Below are 10,294 nucleotides of genomic sequence, written 5' to 3'. Positions count from 1 at the left end.
TCCACGTGTGAGTAAAGCATGGATAAAACTTGGTCATCCAAAGCAAAAAATAATTGAACTTTCTATCTTTTCCTATAAGAAAAACCACTATCCTTATATATAAAAGGAACTAATTATACCTGGATATCATAAATCCGAACCTAAATACCCTATATATAAAGGGGATATATTCAACTCCTTTTTCAAAAATGATATGCAACATGAGAAATCTTTTTGCGCAAAAAAAACACTAAATAAATAATTCATGCAAATACTCACACATTGGAATTCGAAGGTCAACCGTATAGTACGGATCCTAACTACTAGGGTAGCTAACACCTTCCCTAGGGGATCACCAGAACCCTTACCTAGAACTTTGGATTAAGAAGGATTTTTCACGGCGTATGAATAAACCTTTCAAAACCGGTTTTCCTAATTTCCTAAAAATTAGGGGGCGACTCTTTAAAACAAAGTCCGAAAGAGCACCAATGAGTTTGAAGTAGCTTTTCCGAGCGCTAATCCCGCTCGTGAACATGCGAACCGTAACACCGACGATAATAGCTATCCAGACCCACGACACTACAAATCTGTCACGACCCAACCGGAGGGCCATGACGGGTACCTGGTGCTAACCCACCCGGGCACCTCTTATCATACATTCACATTTATATCTAGGTGAGCCACATAGCTTAATCATACTTTCTATCCATCATTCATACTAATCTCATTGGGCAACAATATTTATATCACCCTCAACAACTATGCCCATATCAATGTACATAAGCCGACGAGGCTATCAAAATGAAATACAAAATATAAGCCGACAAGGCTAAAGACATCTAACCATACACAACTGTCTATGAGCCTTTAAGAAGAGTAGGTGACATTATATAGGCGGGATAGGACCCCGCCGTGCCCATGTATGTACACAAAAGAATATTACCAAAAGTTATAGCTCCGGATGAAATGGAGCTCCTCTATGTAGTCCCTGAGTAAGAAAGCTATGGATCAAGCCTCGTTCTCCTGCCACCTCATGCGGCATGACGCAGCGTCCACAAAAAAAAGGACGCCAGTACGACTAATGTACTGAGTATGTAAGGCATAATCAACATCATAGTAAGAGCATAAGAAACAACATAAGGATTAGCATAAGATGGGAAAATCGGGAGATAGTAGGGCCATCATCAAAATCACTTACTTGTCTTTCATAGGGACCTGTCGTTTCTATGGCGTGCTCGTGTACATAAATATATATACATATACCTATATCCATATCCGTATTCGTATTCGTATTCATTTCCGTATTCATATCCATCCATATTCATATTCATAGCATACCCGACCATGAAGGTTCGGTGTTTCACATACCCGGCCATGGCGAGGCTCGGTGATTATACATACCTGGCCCTACCAAGACTCAGTGTTATCCATACCCAACTGCAGTGGTGTGTGCGCAATAGATATCATACCCGGCTACATAAGCTCAGTATTACATAGTAGTCATACATACTGGGACACGTTTACCTAATAGCCCATAAGCATCGTCAACATCATTACTATCATCGTTTCGTTACATCTATCCTTAGAGGATCAATCATCATATAAGGAAAGTAATGGGATCGTAAAAGTATCGAGAATCATGAGCTTTAATAGCTTTTAGAGATAGAGTCATTTGAAGAACATCATAGAGCTCATGAAAGGATATATATATATAGCTAAGGAACCATGTCTTATTGAAAGAAGGGTTAGCCTTACATACCTCTTTGACTTCTTAATTATCTAGCGATCACCGTCGAAGCTCGAATAATCTACATTTAGAAGAATTCATACCATGGTTAAACCTTAATGATGCTATTAAACTCAAACTAGGATCATTCATGATCTAATGGAAATTGGGCAGCATTTCCCCTATTTCGTCAACTTCCACCATTTTACAAAACAACTCCCAACAACCACAATAACATCCATAATACGCTCATAATATCATAATCAAGTAATCACACTACATTAGCCTTCAACAATTCATCCTTATGTTCAACTCATGCCAATAACTTCACACCCATTTAGCACATTTTTCATATAATACTTCTTCATCACCATTATTACCTTCCATAACATGATTATATCCATATCAAACTAAGAATCATGACTCATTTTAGTTTACTACTCATAAACATCATAAAAGCTACACTTAAACTTCATTTTCTACTTTCTTCTTCTACCTAAGTTTTGCTATAACCAACCATTCTCATTAGCATGAAATAAGCATGGAAACTAACCTTTTCATCCCATAGAAACAAGCTTTGGAGCAGCTACTAACTTGTGTAAAAACCCGCACCACAATGCTCAAGTATTCTTGAAATCTACCAACCCTAGGAAACCTTCTAACACATGAACACTTGATTTCTTGCTATTTAATCTTTATAATCCCTTGGGTTTGGGTGGTATATGTTGGGAGAACGGTTTTGGAGCATTAGAGAGTGTAGAAGAAATGTGGGAAATGAAATGAAGTGAGGGTCGTCCGTCCTTTATAAAATAAAATGTGACCCGACCCGGTTTATACGGGCCGTATAATTTATACGGTCCGTATATCAGGCCGTATATTTCCACCAGGCTGCACCCTTTTCTGGACCAAACCTACGGACCATTATACGGGCCGTATAATTTATACGGTCCGTACATATGGCCGTATAACTGGAAAAATTCTGGTTTTCGTTCTCGTCGACTCGTTTGACTTCCAATCCTCGTGGAACCTTCTTGACACTTATATAACACTTCGTTAACCATACAATAGGCCCTATAGCAGCCCTTCAAGATATTACTAAATAAACGTTAACTCAATTGTAGCGGAAACCTTTCCGAACACGACTTACATTTCACTTCCTTCAACATACTAAACTTCACATGTTCGTATAACTTCAAAATCTTATGGTATGAACCTTAAGCTATCGAATATTTCCCGTAATCTCATATGGATTTCATAATCACCTTAAGCTCACATTAGCCTATCCACAAGGCAACACATATGGAATTTCTGAGGTATAACAGAATCTCAGTCACTGATGTGGGCCTAGCCCATTCCCTGACTGCCTGAATTTTCTGAGGATCCACCATAATACCTTCCTTCGAAATTACATGCCCCAAGAAGGACACAGAAGACAACCAGAATTCACACTTGGAGAATTTAGCATACAGCTCCTTCTCCCGCAATACCCCAAGAGCAATCCTCAAATGTTTCTCATGCTCCTCCTTACTTTTAGAGTACACCAGGATATCATCAATGAACACTATTACAAAAAAGTCTAAAAAGGGCTTAAACACACTGTTCATCAAATCCATGAACGCAGCTGGGGCATTAGTAAGCCAGAAAGACATAACCAAGAACTCATAGTGTCTATACCTGGTCCGAAAAGCTGTCTTAGGAACATCCTCTGCTCGAATCTTCAATTGGTGATACCCAGACCTTAAGTCACTTTTAGAGAACATAGAAGCTCCCTGTAACTGATCAAACAGGTCATCAATATGGGGAATGGGATACTTATTCTGGATAGTTACCTTATTCAGCTGACGGTAATCAATACACATACGCATAGACCCATCCTTCTTCTTAACAAACAACACAGGAGCACCCCAAGGAGAGGAACTTGGGCGAATAAACCCCTTACTCAAAAGATCTTGTAACTACTCTTTCAATTCCCTGATTTCTACTGGTGCTATCCTATAAGGTGGAATACAGATAGGACGAGTCCCTGGGTCTAAATCAATGTCATGATCAGGTGGCATACCAAGCAAGTCCGCGGGGAAAACATCCTCAAACTCGCGTACCACTGGCACCAAATCAATAGATGGAGTATCTGCACTGGTGTCACGGATATGTGCCAAGTAAGCTAGACAACCCTTCTCCACTAGCTTCCTAGCACGAACGAAGGATATGACTTTCTTAGGGAGGGGACTAAGGTTACCCTTCCACTCAAGTCTAGGTGCCCCAGGCATAGCTAAGGTAACAGTCTTAGAATGACAATCTAGTATAGCATAATGCGGGGACAACCAACTCATGCCTAAAATGACATCGAAATCTACCATATCTAGGATCATCAAATCTGCCCAAGTACTATATCCCATAAAAGTAATCGCACAAGAAGGGTAGACTCTATCTACCACCACCGAATCCCCAACCGGAGTAGATACATAAATAGGGACATCAAGAGTATCACACACCATATCCAAACCCACAACAAAATATGTAGACACATAAGAAAAAGTAGAACCCGGATCAAATAAAATAGAAGCCATCAGGTCATAAACTGAGATAGTACCTGTGATGATAGCATCGGAGGCCTCAGCCTCGGGTCTACCTGGAAAAGTATTCAAATGATTGCGTCCTCCTGTAGCCTGTGAACCACCACGATTACCCTATCCGGTCTGGGCCACGCCCCTACGGGGCCGCCGTCCGCCTACCGCCCGAGGACCGCCTCGCTAGGGCCGGGCACCACCCCTATCCGCCGTGGGCGCGCCCCTCCCCCCTTTCCCCCCCCCCTCCCCCTCCCCGCCCTTATCAGTGCGGGATCCTTACCCCCTCTATCTGGTGTAAACGGAGCTCGGGGAGCCTGATACTGAGTCCCCTGCCCACTATGTCTGAGTCTGGGTCAATACCTCTTAATGTGCCCTATCTCACTACACTCGTAACATGCACGATCAAGCATAGTCGCTGAATAGAAGCTGATAAAGCAAAGATAGCCTCCATGCTGATCGGAAGCCTCATAATTTACCCCTGATGGGCCCCCCCGACACCGCATCTCGGATCGAACCGGACGCCCGAATACATTCGCGAACTCGACCCCTCGAGAAGGAGTTCTTCCCCACCCCTTCGGCTCTTCTTCTCTACCTCGTTTTGCATGACTTTCCCCGTTTAATCCCTCAACAACATGAATGTGCTCTACTACCTCCCCGGAATGAAGCCCCGGGGCTACAAGTCAAGAGTCGATAGTCAAGTCCGTTGTTCAATCCCTTCACGAACCGCCCCTCTCCCCCCGGGCAAGAATCGAAGAGCATATCGGGACAAGGAATGGAAACGGGACTCATACACAGCAGCCGATGAGTTTTCCTGATCAATATTAGCAAGCTCATCCTTCCTTCGGTCCCTCAGAGTGTGCGGAACTTACTTATCCAAGAACACTGAATAGAACTGAACCCAAGTCAACGGAGGAGACCCGGCTGTCCTGCACTCCACATATGCCCTCCACCATGACTTGGCATCACCCAAGAACTAGAAGGTCATGAACTCTACACCGTACTTGTCTGCAGTCCCCATCTTATGGAGCCTCTCCTGACAGTCTATGATGAACTCATATGCATCCTCTAGCTCAGTACCATAGAAAATCGGAGGCTTCATTTTAGTGAACCTCCAAAACAAGTCATGCTCTTCGCCAGTCATTGCTGAACCTGCAACTGGCCTTGGAAAGGCCTCAAAATAAGAAACTTCATCCAAGCGAGGTGCCACTGCTGTGGCATGCTGAACCCCAGAGCCTGAACTCTATCCAGACCTAGGGCTGCTACTCCTGCGCCCCTACCTGTTGGAACGGTCGGTATAGCTCCGGCTTGTGCTAACCCATGCAACTAATGTAGCACCTGTGCCATAACGTCTGGTATACCAGGAGCAACTGCAGCTCCTGGTGGGATTGGTACTGCCTCTGGCTAGGCTGGTGTGGCTGCCTCTCCCGCGGCCTCATTAGGAACCACCAGAGGCACGGGATCAACTACTGGGACTCCGTCCCTAGCTGGGGCCGCCCCTCTGCCGGCTCCTCTGCCTCCACTTCTTCCTCTAGCGGCTATCGCGCGTGTTCTCGCTATCTGCGAGAGAGTGAAGGACAGTTAGATACTAATTTGAATCATCCAGATACCAATTGGAATCAAGTAGCACGAAAGAAGGAAAGAAAAGTGAATTTTCCTAGTGTCCGGTAGCCTACCGAAGATAAGTACAGACGTCTCCGTACCAATCCGCAAGACTCTACTAGACATATCCTTGTACGATGAGATCGACGAACCTAAGGCTCTGATACCAACTCTGTCATGACCCAACCCGCTATGACTGGCACCCACACTAACTCCTAGTAGGCGAACCAACACACAAATCATCTATTCATTCAAGTCCATTTTTACATTAACCAATTTAGTTAGTTATTACTCATTCAAGCATAATATAATCAAAATAAGTCATGCCATAAAAATACTAAAGTAAATGCGGATGTTCTAACTATTACAAAATCCCCAAAATGCGAAAGTCATCGTACGAGGACTCTAATCTAGAACATGTCTAAGGAATGAAATATGTCTAATAAGTAACAATAATGTCCAGAATAGGAAATAGACATCATAAGAGGAAGATCTTCGGGCGGCCTGGCATGGATAGAAGCTCACACTAAATCTTTCAAAGAACGTCCTCAACGCTAGATTCTCACTATCACAATCCGCACTCAAAACGAATGCAGCAAGGTAGTATCAAGAAAATACTATGTACCGGTACATATCATAGGCCGACTAATATTAATATCATGCATATCTCATAAAATCAATAGAATAACAAGCCAGCCAACAGACATGAAATAAATAAACCATGAGAAGTCAACCAAGGACAATCACCAATCAAGTCACCCAAAATATCAAGAACTCAGTCAACAGAAAATAACAACACGGGAACAAGTCTACCACAAATACCATAATCACTGTACAGACATGCTAACTGATGTCATTGCTCAGTAGTTATGACCTGTAGGGGGCCCATGGTGTCCATGTACCACTCGTTCCGGATACTCATCAGACCCGAACATAAATCTTCGCTCTAAAAAAAACCTCTAACGCGGGCCACATCAATGTATCTCTCATTTTTGAAATGAACCTCGGACCACGAGCCCATAATCTAGGTCACAATTGTGCCTTTTCATATATCCTTGCATAACATTATTTCTTGCCCTCTTATTATCAATGCTCAAATCATCATATCGTATCACAATTTCACCGAGAAGATCATATTAACTTCTCATCACAACACATCAACTGTAGATTCAACACACATGAATAGTGGCACGAAGCCTACACAGTCACTCAATCAATTGCACATAGGAGTTCAACCACACAATATCATGCATGAAGACTAGACATGCTTTCTCCTAATGAATTTACAATACATACAATCAACTAATTAAAGTCTTTAACTCAAGTAGACCGTAACCTACCTCAACGTAGAGCTGAAACAATTCGAGTCACTCTGCTACAGCTTTTCCCTTCTATAAAGCCTCGAAACGCTCAAAGTCTAGCAATTAGAATTCTCAATGAGTCACAATTATTCTAGTCACAAAATCAATACAAAACACCCTTCCCTTAGCCCCATTCCAATGGGTGAATGATTTCTAGGTGCAAAACAACCTAACAATGGCCTTAGTAACCACTAACCATCAATTTACAACCATATATGATCAACACATCACTTACAAGCAGTTTCCATGGTCAAGCTACCATTTTTATGGAACCCTAGGTCTCAATTCACTTAGTTTATGGCTCTAAAGGTTCAATTCATGATTAAGAGGAGTTAACCCAAGCCATTAGATGATAAATAAGTGATAACCATCATAACCCATCAAGTATAGAAGGTTTATTAATTCCTAGGGTTACTATTACTAATTTCACCATTGAAGACCCATAAAAGGGATGATAATCATGAAGATGATACGAAATGACAGGAAGGGATGGATGAGACTTACCTCTCAAGAGTATTCTTGCCCTAGCTTGGAATTTCACCCTAGGTGCTTGTGGGGAACTGTGTTGGAGTATTATGAATAAAGAATATGGGACTAAGTGTTTAAAACACGATATTCTGCCCCCGTCAACCGCTGTGGCAGTCAATTTACCGCTGCAGTAGTCTGGCTATAGCGGCCAAGTGCCCGCTATAGCGGACCAAGAGAAATCCGACCACCGCTATGGCGGCCCATGTTCCGCTATAGCGACATCGCCATAGCGAAACATGGCCTGCCACGGCGGACACATGATCACTAATTGACCGCTGGAGGCGAGGGCTCACCACTATAGAGGTACCGTCATAATGGTACAAGCCTCGCCGCAGCAGTCTCATTTGGGTAGTAAGCTCGATTTTTGCCCAGTTTTTCCCTCTATCACCCAACATTTCATCCGAGGCCTCACAAACACAAACAAAACATGCACATATACATAAAAACATCATAAAAATCCACCCGTGGCCTCAGAATTCCCAACGGAGTTCTAATTTTCTACGTCACCCCCCGACAAACTCAACAAAATTAACCAACAATCACAAACAAGTCAAGTTTTCAGTTCTTAGACTTATAAAATCGAGTTTCTATTAGCTCGTTCTACCCTTGGGAAGGTTCTATTTGGTGGGATGATCCTACATTTCCCATAACGACCGGAAGGGTCGTTACGTTTAGTAAAAAGGGTTTAGGAACACTTAGAGAGGATTGTGGGAGTGGGCTGGTCATGGGAAATAAGAAAAATGACGATCAGATCGTTCCCAGATCAATTTATAACATAAAGCACTGTTTCCACCGCCTCTGCACATTGACGTGTCGTCTTTGTGCAAAAATGGTCCGTCTTTGTGCACTGCTTCAGAGTTTCTGCGACCTTCGTATAGTAAAATAACCATAACTTTTCGTACCTATGTCCTATAGACCCTCATAATTTTCTGTTGGAAAGGAATTTCAAAGGGCTACAATTTTTATTCTTTGCATTTTCCCAAATTCACAACTTATAAAGGTGTTATGCTTTCCCGAAGGCAGCCCTCGTAAGAATTTACTTTAAAGACACACCTTTCAGGTAGCTTCCGGCTAAGACTTCTTCAAGTCTTATTCTTGTCTCTTAATTGGGCTTCAAAACACTTCTTACCCTGCTCCTTATGGTGCCATTATCATCCCGTCATACGGATTCAACCTTATCCCAAAGGTACGAGCAATCATACATTAAGCAAATTACCACAGAAATGACATACGAAGTACGGGGTGTAACACCCTTGCCCCCTTAGGAACATTCGTCCTCGAATGTTGAAATAAAAAATAACTTACTCCAATGTCAATGTCAATATCAACACTTCCATTCATTTGCCTCATAGATGCCCATGACTGCTTATAAATATGTCACGACCCGACTACGGGCCATGACGAATATCCGGGGCTAACCACCGAACACCGCTCATTCTATTACTCATCTGCTCTCATTCATAATATTTACTCATAATCGTAGAAAACTAGCATCATTTGAAACATATTTACTTTTATAAACATAAGCCCTTCGGCTATCAAAATAATATATATACATGCATATACATGAAGACTATGGGACCATGCTACCCACACTGCGTATCTACGAGCCTCTACTAGAGTACTAGACGAATGGACGGGACAGGACCCCGTCGTGCCCAAAATATGAATATACATATATGTACCAAAAGAATAATCAATGGCACCTCCGGGAAAAATGGAGTGCTCTCAATCAGCTAATGGCTCATACGAGTCTGGATCACCTCCCTGTCTACCTGTGGGCATGAACACAGCGTCCAAAGAAAACGGACGTCAGTACGAATATTGTACTGAGTATGTGAAGCATAAACAATAATAAGACATCAATGAAGTAGGGGAGAATCAAATGAGGAGCAATCCGTAACTGACTGTATCGTATCATAAAAGAGATAATGCATGCTAGCTTACTCTCATAATCATCATCATGTCATGTATGCATAAATGTATAAGCTGCTCGACCATGTAGGTACGGTGTGATAATCAATAACATTAGCCTGCGTCCAGGCCTCCCGCGTCCGGGGTACCATCTCATGCCGCGCACTAGTGGTGTACCGCCCATGCCATCCGGCCATGGTGTATAGCCGCCCGCCTTGGCGATCGCCCGCCCGTATAGGCGCGGTGTGATATCATCATGTACTCATCATAGTATGCTTATCATAATATACTTACCATAACTCGTCACAATGCATGCATAGCGACTCATAGATAATCATACTCTATCGGGGTGACGTAAGGTCGTGGACCCCCGACTTCATTATGGAACATTCATAAGTATCCTGCCTCACCTTGAAGGAACAAGCATAAGGTGAGTGTATATGCTGATCAACATCAATGGGCTATGGATAGCTTCATTAGCTTAATTGGAACATCATACATAGACTATAGCATCTCTAGACTTAAGCTTGTCATTATCGTTATCATAATCGTAGCATATCTCTTATCTCGTGTGGCTATTCATGAACAAGGAATCATAGCCTTCTGGAAGATGGAACATT

Source organism: Lycium ferocissimum, chromosome 4 (assembly GCF_029784015.1).
Source record: "Lycium ferocissimum isolate CSIRO_LF1 chromosome 4, AGI_CSIRO_Lferr_CH_V1, whole genome shotgun sequence".
Lineage (NCBI taxonomy): Eukaryota > Viridiplantae > Streptophyta > Magnoliopsida > Solanales > Solanaceae > Lycium > Lycium ferocissimum.
Note: the sequence above shows the minus strand (reverse complement) of the source record.